Source organism: Oncorhynchus masou, chromosome 13 (assembly GCF_036934945.1).
Source record: "Oncorhynchus masou masou isolate Uvic2021 chromosome 13, UVic_Omas_1.1, whole genome shotgun sequence".
Taxonomy (NCBI): Eukaryota; Metazoa; Chordata; class Actinopteri; order Salmoniformes; family Salmonidae; genus Oncorhynchus; species Oncorhynchus masou.
The window spans coordinates 41,572,146-41,584,734 of NC_088224.1; the positions used below are offsets into that span (position 1 = coordinate 41,572,146).

The 12,589-nt window shown below is 43.3% G+C and overlaps 1 long non-coding RNA gene across 1 annotated transcript; it reads left to right on the top strand.

Moving 5' to 3' along the window:
- Positions 1–6,114: 6,114 nt before the first annotated feature.
- LOC135551439 (uncharacterized) lies at positions 6,115–8,723 on the top strand. Its single transcript, XR_010457308.1, has 3 exons — positions 6,115–6,694; positions 6,824–6,967; positions 7,630–8,723. It is a non-coding gene; the product is annotated as an uncharacterized LOC135551439 (long non-coding RNA).
- The last annotated feature ends 3,866 nt before the right edge of the window (positions 8,724–12,589 follow it).

Consider the following 12,589-nt stretch of genomic DNA (forward strand, 5'->3'; position numbering starts at 1 on the left):
AGCTTCAGTTTGAAGTGATTGCGTTAGCTGTGTTGTTGGCTAGCGCCACTGAACAACCGTGTCCTGACGGGTGAGCACATTTTCTATGCCAGGCGAAATCGCGCCTCAGCTCATTGTTATGGATGTATCCAAATAAATGTCACTAGGAAACAGCTTTAACAAATGCAGCTACTTTGTTATTCTGGCTGCACTTTTTTGACGTGACTATAAAGTAGCCTTCCTGGGCTAGCTAGCAAGCAAGGGATAATAACGTTGCCAACCAATATGGAAATGGGACATTTAGAACGAACGACTGGGTTGTGTCCATAGATACAGAACAAAAGGTCAACGACTGAGTCGCATCCATAGACACAGAACAAAAAGACTGAACGATTGGGTCCTGTCTCTAGAAACCGAAACGGTAGAACGAACGACCAGCCGGCTTCGGTAGAAGCCCTAGATTTGTGTCGGGACTATATCTTGTGGAAGGTTGAGTAGATAATTGCCAATTTTTTTAATAAAATTGCAAAATGTATAGAACTGCAGAAAACCTGCTTTAAAACTTAACATTTTCTCTCCAACATGAAGAGGTTGGCCCCTAAAAGGCTAGTCCAAGTCACTTATTTCTACATATAAGCAGGCTCTAAAGCCTTGTTCACACCGCAGGCCTGAAAGCTCAAATCAGTTTTGCTTTAAAATCCATTTGAAATACTGACTACAAACAGTAAGTTACAAGTGACTAAATCGGATTTCTTGGTGTTCGGACAGCAGTCATTTGCTGACATGGCTATGTTTGTTGTCATAGTAACGATGGGTGTATGTAGGCTGATTGGTGGTGGTGTTCGTGGTTCCTACTCTGAAGTTATGTAGCAAGCTAAGTAGACGTGGAATGTTCAAAATCATAGTGTAAGAACACTTTTAAAGCCTCAAAGGATAAGATGAAAAAGCGAGATATTTACAACACATGGACACTTACCGAGGCTGAATCAAAGGTACTGAAAATATACTACGATCGTTTTGAAGCATATGTTGCGCCGAAGACCAATACGATTGTCGCTAGGTACAAATTCCATGAGAAAGTACAGGGAGCTAGCGAGTCTTTTGAACAGTTTGTGACAGAGCTGCGTCTGCTTGTGAAAGACTGATTATGCAAACTAGGATGAGATGGTCAGGGACCGTATTGTATTTAGAATACACTCACCGCGAGTGAAATAAACTTTAGAATGTTGGGTGTGAGGTAATGCTGGACAAAGCTATCGACATAGCCAGATCTCACGAGCTAGCTCGGATGAAAATCATTTCGCGCGGCATCACGTGAACACGCAGACATCAAAGCACACCTCTGGTGCACAGAGAGCGCGTTTTATAAACGGAGAGACACAGACTCAAAACATGTGGATACAAATTGCCCAGCTAAAGGTAAACAGTGTACTAAATGTGGAAAATGGAATCACTTTGCAAAAGTGTGCAGAGCTTACCGTGGAAAAACAGTACACACAGTGAGTGAAGATGAAATGTCAATCAAAGAGTCAAACGCTGATGAACTGTTTATTGATTCAGTGACACAGTGGCAAGCCTTTGCTGACATTGAGATAGGAACACAAGGCACAAAGCTGAAATTCAAACTAGACACTGGTGCGCAAGTTAACATTATTCCTCTGAATAAGTACCGCAGCTTGACATCTGAGTGCTTGACATCTGAGTGCGAGCTACAGCCCACCACGCGGCAGACTGACTGGTTATGGTGGTGAACAGCTCCCAGTAAAAGGCACATGGCACTTTCAAATGCAAATACAAGGAAAGTGACATGATGTTAGACGTTTATATTGTTGACACTAGAGCACCTGCAATGCTAGGTCTTAAAGCATGTTTAGACATGGACCTCATCAAGCTAGTTTTATCAGTGACAGCACCAGTTGTTAGAGTTGCGTCAATTGGAATCTGTTATCAGGATAAATATGACAATGAGTCACCGATTGTATACTATGTATTTTTTATTAGCTAAGCAATAAGTGGTAAATGCAATTTTCGTATATACGGGCTCTCTGTCCCACCTCGCAGGGCAAAACAGAGAACTGACAAAGATATTATAATATACCCTGATTGACAGTATTAGTTCCTGCTTCCGAGCCGGCCTGTCAGAGTAGAGACTGGGCGTGGTTTAGACTCACCCAGCCTATCGTTGATTGTTGTCGAACGAGCTGGTACCAGCCCCCGGGCGCTCCAGTTGATAGATGTAACTTGCTGTGAAGCATATCTATGCGCTCATGCTCGATACCGTTATCTCGCACCTGGCTCCTGTTATCGAACAAAAGACCGTTTGTTCTCGCAACACTACGTTCTGAATGTGCCCCCCCAACTCAATTGCACAGTTCCTGTCTTCATGTTATTCTGTATTTTTCCATCATGAGAAAGGCCCATGGCCCTGAAACTGTTAACAATGTTTCAAGTCAGCTATGTTGCAAAACACATACATACATCCACACAAGCCAACAGCAGATAATATTCAATCACATATATGGTAATGGGCTATAGTGCATAACCCAGAAACCTCATAAAGTAGAGACAGACAATTTATTGGAGGAGGTTGCTGATGTTTTTACAGGAATAGGATTATTCCCAGGAGAATGTACCATTCACCTTGACCCAGATGCAACCCCTGTGGTCTACCCACTGAGAAAGATCCCCCTTGCTCTCCGTGCCCGTCTGAAGAAAGAGTTGGAGAGCATGGAGCAATCTGACATAGTCACCAAGGTTACAGAACCGACTGACTGGGTAAACGCGTTAGTGGTGGTGGAGAAAGCACACACAGGCTCCGAGTATGTCTCGACCCAAGAGACTTGAACAAGGCTATCATTGTCCTTTACCGACGCTAGATGGCATCACACACACACAAGCTAGCGGGAGCACACTACTTCAGTGTCATGGATGCTAGATCAGGCTACTGGGCTATTTAGCTCACGGAAGAGTCATCTAAGCTCACAACATTCAACACACCGTTTGGACGCGACAGGTTCCATCGCCTGCCTTTTGGGATTATCTCAGTCCAAGACGAGTTTCAGCGAAAGATCGACGAAGTGTACAAAGGCCTCGACGGAGTTGTGGCAATTGTGGACGACATCCTTGTCTATGGTCGAATCAAAGGGGATCACGACCGAAATCTCCGTTTGATGCTGCAAAGATCCCGCGAGAGAGGAGTCCGGCTCAACCCCGAGAAGAGCACGACTGGAATCAAGCCAGATCCACAGAAGGTCTTAGCTATAAAAGAAATGGAGCCACCAAAGAACCATGCAGAGCTGGAAACCGTGCTTGGCATGGCCAACTACTTAGCCAAGTTCGCACCCAGCCTCTCCAATCCTAATGCACCCCTACATCAACTGCTAAAGCAGTCCAGTGAGTTTCTCTGGGACAAGCAACACAACATTGCTTTCCAGAATGTGAAAGACTTGATCACGAGAGAACCAGGACCAATCATTGCCTACTACGACCCCAACAAAGAGCTCAGACTCCAAGTGGACGCATCGAAGTATGGACTAGGTGCAGTGCTACTGCAAGAAGGAAAGCCCATCGGCTACGCTTCCAAATCTCTCACAGACTGTGAAATCAACTACACTCAAAATCGAAAAGGAGCTCTACGACATTCTGTTCGGATGTAAACTTTTCCATCAGTACATGCAGTGGGGCAATAAAGTATTTAGTCAGCCACCAATTGTGCAAGTTCTCCCACTTAAAAAGAGAGAGGCCTGTAATTTATCATAGGTACACTTGAACTATGACAGACAAAATGAGAAAAGAAATCCGGAAAATCACATTGTAGGATTTTTAATTAATTTATTTGCAAATTATGGTGGAAAATAAGTATTTGGTCAATAACAAAAGTTTCTCAATACTTTGTTATATACCCTTTGTCATTGCCAACAGAGGTCAAACGCTTTCTGTAAGTCTTCACAAGGTTTTCACACACTGTTACTGGTATTTTGGCCCATTCCTCCATGCAGATCTCCTCTAGAGCAGTGATGTTTTGGGGCTGTTGCTGGGCAACACAGACTTTCAACTCCCTACAAAGATTTTCTTTGGGGTTGAGATCTGGAGACTGGCTAGGCCACTCCAGGACCTTGAAATGCTTCTTACGAAGCCACTCCTTCGTTGCCCGGGCGGTGTGTTTGGGATCGTTGTCATGCTGAAAGACCCAGCCACGTTTCAACTTCAATGCCCTTGCTGATGGAAGGAGGTTTTCACTCAAAATCTCACGATACATGGCCCCATTCATTCTTTCCTTTACACGGATCAGTCGTCCTGGTCCCTTTGCAGACAAACAGCCACAAAGCATGATGTTTCCACCCCCATGCTTCACAGTGGGTATGGTGTTCTTTGGATGCAACTCAGCATTCGTTGTCCTCCAAACACGACGAGTTGAGTTTTAACCAGAAGTTCTATTTTGGTTTCATCTGACCATATGACATTCTCCCAATCTTCTTCTGGATCATCCAAATGCTTTCTTGCAAACTTCAGACGGGCCTGGACATGTACTGGCTAAAGCAGGGGGACGCATCTGGCACTGCAGGATTTGAGTCCCTGGCGGCGTAGTGTGTTACTGATGGTAGGCTTTGTTACTTTGGTCCCAGCTCTCTGCAGGTCATTCACTAGGTCCCCCTGTGTGGTTCTGGGATTTTTGCTCACCGTTCTTGTGATCATTTTGACCCCACGGGGTGAGATCTTGCGTGGAGCCCCAGATCGAGGGAGATTATCAGTGGTCTTATTATGTCTTCCATTTCCTAATAATTGCGCCCACAGTTAATTTCTTCAAACCAAGCTACTTACCTATTGCAGTCTTCCCAGCCTGGTGCAGGTCTACAATTTAGTTTCTGGTGTCCTTTGACAGCTCTTTGGTCTTGGCCATAGTGGAGTTTGGAGTGTGACTGTTTGAGGTTGTGGACAGGTGTCTTTTATACTGATAACAAGTTCAAACAGGTGCCATTAATACAGGTAACGAGTGGAGGACAGAGGAGCCTCTTAAAGAAGAAGTTACAGGTCTGTGAGAGCCAAACATCTTGCTTGTTTATAGGTGACCAAATACTTATTTTCCACCATAATTTGGGATAATTTTCAAAAGGAATAAGAGAGTTGGTTGCAGTGTTGCCAACAAATTTTCAGGCTAAGTTGCATCATTACGTAGAATACACAATAACGTTACTCAAATTGATTTGACAGTTGTTCAGGTACAGACTCTCACTCTTTTCTGTACTTCTGGCAGTACAATTTTGATTGTTGTAAGTTCTGTTCAAGATCAAACATTTGTGATCAACTATATTCATTGGGTTTGGCTTGTGGAACCCGTACTGCTGTCAGCCAACAATGATTTGCAATTCGCTGAAACTGCTGCTGCCTGGGTACGGGCTGAGCGCCTGCTGCTGACGTCACTCACAATGCACTTTTGCAGCCAGGCAATGATGTTGTGATGAGAAAATTGTCATTTAGAGGGAAAATACGTTCATTATAGCTTTGAGTCACTTTTAAAAAGTTGCTAAAAGTTCCAAATACATTTTTAAAAGTTGCTAAATTTGTCAGGGTAGTCTGAAACGATGCTAAAACTAGCAACAAAATTGCTAGGTGGGCATCACTGGTTGGTGGCGCTCACTGGGCTATATTTGGCTGTAAGAGAGGGAGGTCTGAATAGTTGAATCGTAAAAGTTTTGTGATAGTTCCTAGTTATTGATTTTGGGTTTGTTGTTTAGGTAACACCAGTGAATTTGAACAGGAAGTTAATGTACTCTAAACATTATAATCTGTTTCCATTACGTGGAACCATGTTGGGAAAGGGGATTGCAGGTTGTGTTAATTTTATTTTAAAGGGACAGTGCACGTTAATCACAGTTGTGGGTGTCTGATGGTGTCACACCCTGGCCATAGAGAGTCTTTTATTCTCTATTTTAGTTAGGCCAGCGTGTGACTAGGGTGGGCATTTTATGTTCTTTTTTCTATGTTTTTGTATTTCTTTGTTTTTGGCCGGGTATGGTTCTCAATCAGGGACAGCTGTCTATCGTTGTCTCTGATTGGGAACCATACTTAGGTAGCTCTTGCCCACATGGGTTTTGTGGGTAGGTGTTTTCTGTATAGTTAGTTTCCTCACAGAACTGTTCGTTTTCCTCTTTGTTATTCTTTGTTCTAGTGTTCTGGTTTTAATAAAATATCATGAACACGTCTCATGCTGCGCTTTGGTCCAGTCATTCACAGGAAGAGGATCGTTGCAGCGTGGCCAGGAGAGGCAGCCCCTCTACATTTTGGGGGGGGGAACATGGGACGTTCGGCAGAGCCACGGATGCTTTTCTAGCTTTGACTGTAAAGCATATTTTGAAAATCTGAGATGACAGGGTGATTAACAAAAGGCTAAGCTGTGTCTCAATATATTTCACTTGTGATTTTCATTAATGGGAATATTTATGTCTGTTGCGTTATGCTAATTAGTGTCAGTCGAAGATTACGCTTCCTCACGCGGGATGGGGAGTCACTAGAGGTTAACTAAACCTGTATGTCCAAGATTTTATGCTCTACAGGTGAATTACAGGAGAAGGTGATTCACTCAATCCAGTCCCTGAGGAGAATAGACGGGAAGCAGCCCCGTTGGGAGGGGCCATACCAAGTACTCCTGGTGACAGCCGTCACGATGAGAATAGCTGAAAGAGCTACCGGGGTTCATATCACACATTGCAAGAGGGTAAGACACCCTGACACTGTCGAACAATCACAGAGTTAGGAGAAGAACTGAATACCAATAGGGTTCGGGGGTTGCCTCTCTAACGAAGATTCCCTGACCCTGCCCTATCCTCCCTGTGTGCGTTCGTAGAAGTGAAAGTGTGGGCTGGCCTCTGGCTGAGGATATGTTCTCCAGGAAAGGGTGGGGCCTTACAGGAGTGCTGATTGGTGTGGGAGCCATCGTCCTAATACATCATGACCCATCCGAGATGGAAGAAGGTGAAGTACAGTGAAGGTGAGGATTTTGGACTCTAATCCGGATCGAGATAAATATTGCGTAAAGGTACGAATTACTATTACAAACGTAAAGGAAGAGGATCTCGGGTTATGGTATGTTGGATTTGATCAGGTTTCAGTTGATACCCTAGTGCCCTTCCGGGTAGAAGCGGTTAGGGCAGGTGATAGCTCTATAGTCAGCCAGAATACAAGCAGAGCCCCTGACAAAACAGATATTGACAGTGGAGTCGTAAAGAGCAACGGCCCGGGGCGGATAGCTCAGACGAAAGATCTTAAGGAAGTGATTGAGGTGGAAACTGGTTATGGTTATACAGCCATACTGTCACGAATCCCGCCGAAGAGGGTGCCTCTTCCTGTTCGGGCGGCGCTCGGCGGTCATTGTCACCGGCCTATTAGCTGCCATCGATTCCCTTTCCTTTTGTTTCTGTTAGTTGGGTCTAATTGGTTACAATGTTTTGAGTTAGTTTTGTTTGTGGGCTATTTAAGGGCACTAGGCCCGCTGGGTATTGTGAGGGCTTGTTCTCTGTTTATTGGTTTTGGTTGATTAGTGTGATCTCCTCTATTTTTCCGGACAGTTTTAGTCCTGTTTATTTTGGACGGGTTGTTTCATGCGCCCTTGTGTTTTGCATGTCCGTGTCTCCGCTGCCTTTGGAATAAAAGTATCCACGTACGGAATTACCTGCTCTCTGCGCTTGACTCCTCCACTCACCATTCATAGAAGTCATAACAGGTGCGTGATATTTGGAACAATGTGCTGTACCTTCATCCCAAATAACACAGCTCCGGATGGATTAGTGACTAAGGCCCTGGCTGGTTTATCCACCTTAGCTCACGAATTAGCAGAAAACTCTGGGGTGGATACTTCTCTGACGACTTGGTTTGGAAAAATGTCATGATCACTGTGTTGTGAGCAACCTTCACCTGTGTGACTGTGTTAGTTTTGTGCGGATGTTGTTTGATTCCGTGCGTGAGAGGTCTCATTTCCAGGACTCTGGAGAAATCGATGACACATCAGATGGTGAGATACGGGCCGATGCCGAGCTCTGACCAGTGGAATGATGAATGCATACCCCCAGACCTAGTAGATGGACCTGGCTCCTTCACTTACGAGGAGCCTATGTTAGATGAGACCATTTTTAATGTTTAGGTTCCTTCTTGTTTTGATGTTTAGACTGTTTTTTTATGAAGATTATAACGAAAATCCTGACAAGAAGAGTTATGATTCTGATGTAGGCCTAGAACAGTCATTGTAAATACATATATTGTTTTTCTGTGTGGTTGATTTTGAGTATAATGGATAATTCTAATAAAAATTATGTGTGATTAAATGTTTAATATTTAGTCAAAGGGTGGATTGTTATTAATTAGATGTATAATGTCTAAATTATGTATACATTTAAAGTAATGATAGATATATTCCTAACAGAATTCTACCCTGTCAATGTATAACGATGAAGAATGTTTGTCCATGAGAAAGAGGGACTGTTAGCAGGTAAGGAACTGTGGCAGACAACTTGCGACCACTGTGAAACTGATAACAGGGAAGGAAGTCTCCCCATCCAGGGAGAGGAGAAACCTTGGGATGCAGTATATTGTGTAACATGTTGCAGGATGTGATAAGCAATGTAAGTGTAGGCGAAGACTCGTAAACTATATTGTCATTGTCCGAGAGGAGGAGGGACATTTATGATGAAATGAGAGGTATATAAACCAATGTACATGAAATGATAAGCAGAGCTCTCGTAAATAAACATTGCTGACTATTGTAGACCGTCCTCTGTCTGTTTCATTTCAACAAGAATCTTGCAAATTCTTGTTGAACATTTCTACCAGACCGGGTAGTTTAATTGAAGTTCAGTTTATGAACATTGAACATAATTCTTGTGACATTTTCTGAAAGCATAGTAATAACACATTGGGAATTCAACAAACTTTTGTCTGTCTTTTTGAGTGTGTGAAAATAGGTTGGAATCTCATTGATCAAATCGATTCTCCACGTTGAAATGACGTGGTGTGCCCAATTTCATTGAACCAACGTGGAATAGACGTTGAACTGACGTCTGTGCCTAGTGGGCTATTCCCTATGCGGCTTTGGTCAAAAGTAGTTTCCTAAATAGGGAATAGGGTGCCATTTGGGAGAACCTAAAACTATATAGTTGATATGCACTGTTACGTTTTGTTTAGTTCTTACTCTGGCTGTGTTGGTATAACATGGTTTGAACTAATGCCCTCTCGCTCTCAGTGCTGCCTGTGATGAAGTGACTAAAGTATATCCCAAATTAATTCAAATTTAAGAGGAAATCCAGCTGAGAATCTAGAGAAATTATCTGTGCTGAAGTAAACCTAACAAAACTAGCTTTTTATATTTGTCCTATTTTCTTTTAAACTCCTTCAGAAATTAGGCTCTGTTCGACTTGTAAAGGGTCATCACACTCCAAAATCAAAGTTTGTGAGACATTTTCAGACCTCAAAAGTGGACTTATGTTGAGATAGATCCATGTCCCAGTCCATATATTGTGTACATCCAACTGTATGCAGACAACTTCAAGTGAATGGAAAACATAAATACCATATAATGTTCTGATCTATTCGGTGATAGTTTTAGCTCTACATTGAATAAAAATGTTACATGGTGAAATATTGGCAAAATGGAAACAAATAGATTCCCTCTGCATTTAAGCTCCAATGAAGCTATTGATATATCAATATCAAATCATTTCTAGTTGACAATTAAGTACCTTACTGTGATTGTTTTAAATTAAAATGGTTAAAAATAAATAGTTTATTATCAAAAAGCCATTTCTCTAGCAATAATTTCACTAGGGCTGTCTGTGAGTGGCCTGAGTGAGGGACCAAATTGGAGGAGCCTAATGGGAGGGATATGTCACTTGAAAACTACCTGTTATTGGCAGAGAGGTTTGAAACTCTCTGTTATGGGTCTATTAACTTATACCGCATGGGGATGTCACCAGCCAGGCCAAAACTCCACCCATTCAAAATGAGCTGAAAATTCTGTCTTTTCAAACAGCTTTTACGCTCAAAGGGTATTATCATCATTTTAAAATGTCTAACTTCAAACTCTCAAAACTTCAAATTTCTAACTCTCACTGCCTCCGACCAGTACCCTAATGGTCCTCATGCCCAGGCCCTAGCTCCAGACCAAGGGGATGAGGATATCCCGTCCTATGATGACGACGGCGAGGGGATTAGAATCCTCTTTACAGCAGACGAGGAGGAGATGGAATATGAGGCGCAAGCCGACAAATCCTCTTCCACCCTTAGTGGGGCATCGTCACTGGATGAGAGATACTATTCACTGCTCGATGTCTGCAAACGGGCAGCGGTGAGACTCAACATTTAGTGGTCTGAGCCATTGGGGAGCGGCGACGCAGACAGGGACTTTTACGATGGGCGGCGTCTCCCTTCTGATACTGTTCCAGGCAAGCAGTTCCTCTCAGCTGTCCCAGCATGCATGATGGAAACCAAGGGCAATTTGGTCAACCCCCTCACCTCCAAAGCTCAGACCAGGCATTTTGCCAACATAGAGGTCAGGGACATAAAGGACCTGGGTGTCGGCAGTCCACTGATAATTGACCTATAGTTTCCCAAATACCTTAACCCTGGTTCTTTGTCTATGACGGGGACACCTCTCTTCCTGGAACAGCGGATCGATTCAACACTTCCATTTACCAGAAGGTTTACCTGTCTGCCGCACGTTCAGAAGAGTTCTGAATGTGATGTCCCTGCTCCTGGTGTACCAGGTCAAACTGATGCAAGGCTATCCAGGACGTCTCGGGGAGCCATTCAAGGCTGTGGCCGTGCCATTAGCCTGGCGGTGGTAGGAGAGAGCCTTGTGACTCAACCTGTCAGGTCTCTTGGACAAGGAGAAAGCTGATTTCCTTGACAACCCCGTGGTGCCTAAGGTGCTGTTACAGCTTTCTGTTGCCACCATATGACAGAAGCGCAAACTTTACACTGACCAGCCTTCAACTGCAACCCAGGCTACACCCCGCCAGCATATGATTTTTAAAGAAAATGGCCTAGGCTACATAACAATATAAGAAATGACTTGCTCGGTGGCCATTAGGTGGGGGTACAGTGGCAATGAGGTGGGGGTAAGATGGTGGACAGAAAAATGTGAAAAGTGGAACATGTTTTGAGTGACAGAATTTATGGAAGAGCTACAGAAGGAAATTGAGCATGAGAGTGAGAATGAATTAACTGCAGTGGCAGGTGCGGTGAAGACTGCCGGGTTTGCGCCTCCTCCTGGTGATGACAAAGATGATTCTGGTCCAGTGGGAGAGAATGGATCCTTGCCTTCTAGCAGATTAATATGTGGTGTCTGGTTGGGTGGAGAAGAGGTTGGGGACTGTTAAGTTGGTGAAAGCAACTTGAAGTGGATTTGTGATGATTTTTTGTGTTTCTTCTGTCCAGAGGGAGCGGGCGCTCCAGACCACACGACTAGGGACAAGAGCTGTGACCTGCTTTGCTCTCCGAAGCAGGGCGCAGTTAAAAGGTGTAATAACGGGGTGGCGTTAAAACTGCAATATGTTACTTTTTGGGAGACCCAACTAAGTTGACATAGAAATGTGGGTTATAGATCTGTCATTCGCATTGAAAGCAAGTCTAAGAAGCTGTAGATCTTTTCTGTGTGCTTTATTTCTATGCTTCATGTTCTAAAGTTTAGTTTTTGCGTCTTTATTTTTGGTTTTGTACACCACCACTATAGTTGATTGTTTTGTTACATAAACTGAAATTAGGCAAACTATTCGAATTTTAGCAACCAGGAAATGGCGGGGCAATTTCTGCATAGTGCATCTTTAAGTTGGAAGAGGATCAACTTAAATTGAAGATTCCCGGTGTCTGTGATGCCCACCGTTTGGTGCAACACAGACCCGGTGAAGAGAGTGGTGTCTTTGTTTTAGTATGGCCAGGGCACGAGTTGGGTGTGTTGTCTATGTTTGTTTTTCTATGATTTGGTATTTCTGTGTTTGGCCTGGTATGGTTCTCAATCAGAGGCAGCTGTCAATCGTTGTCCCTGATTGAAAACCATACTTCGGCAGCCTGTTTTCACCCTTGAGTTGTGGGTGATTATTTTCTATTGAGTGTTTGTATCGGCACCAGACAGAGTTCGTTCGTTCGCGGTTTTGTTCAGTGTTCATTTACTTTATTAAAAAGATGGACACTTACCATGCTGCGCATTGGTCCTCACCTTCTTCCACCACCAACGATGAACGTTACATCTATTATGTGAGAATATTACTTTTTGAGTCAATGAATGAGTCATTGAACACACACAATTACTTCAGGTGTCTAGGCAAATGTCAATTTACTCTAGAGCCTAAATTAAAGAAAATCTCATTTTATTGGTCACATACACTTGGTTAGCAGATGTTAATGCCAGTGTAGCGAAATGCTTGTGCTTCTAGTTCCGACCATGCAGTAATATCTAACAATTACACAACTACCTTTTACACACACGTGTAAAGGAATGAATAAGAATGTATAAAAATATGGATGAGCGATGGCCGAACGGCATAGGCAAGATACAGTAGATGGTATTGAGTACAGTATATACATATGAGATGTAGGGTATGTAAACATATAAAAGTGGCTAGTG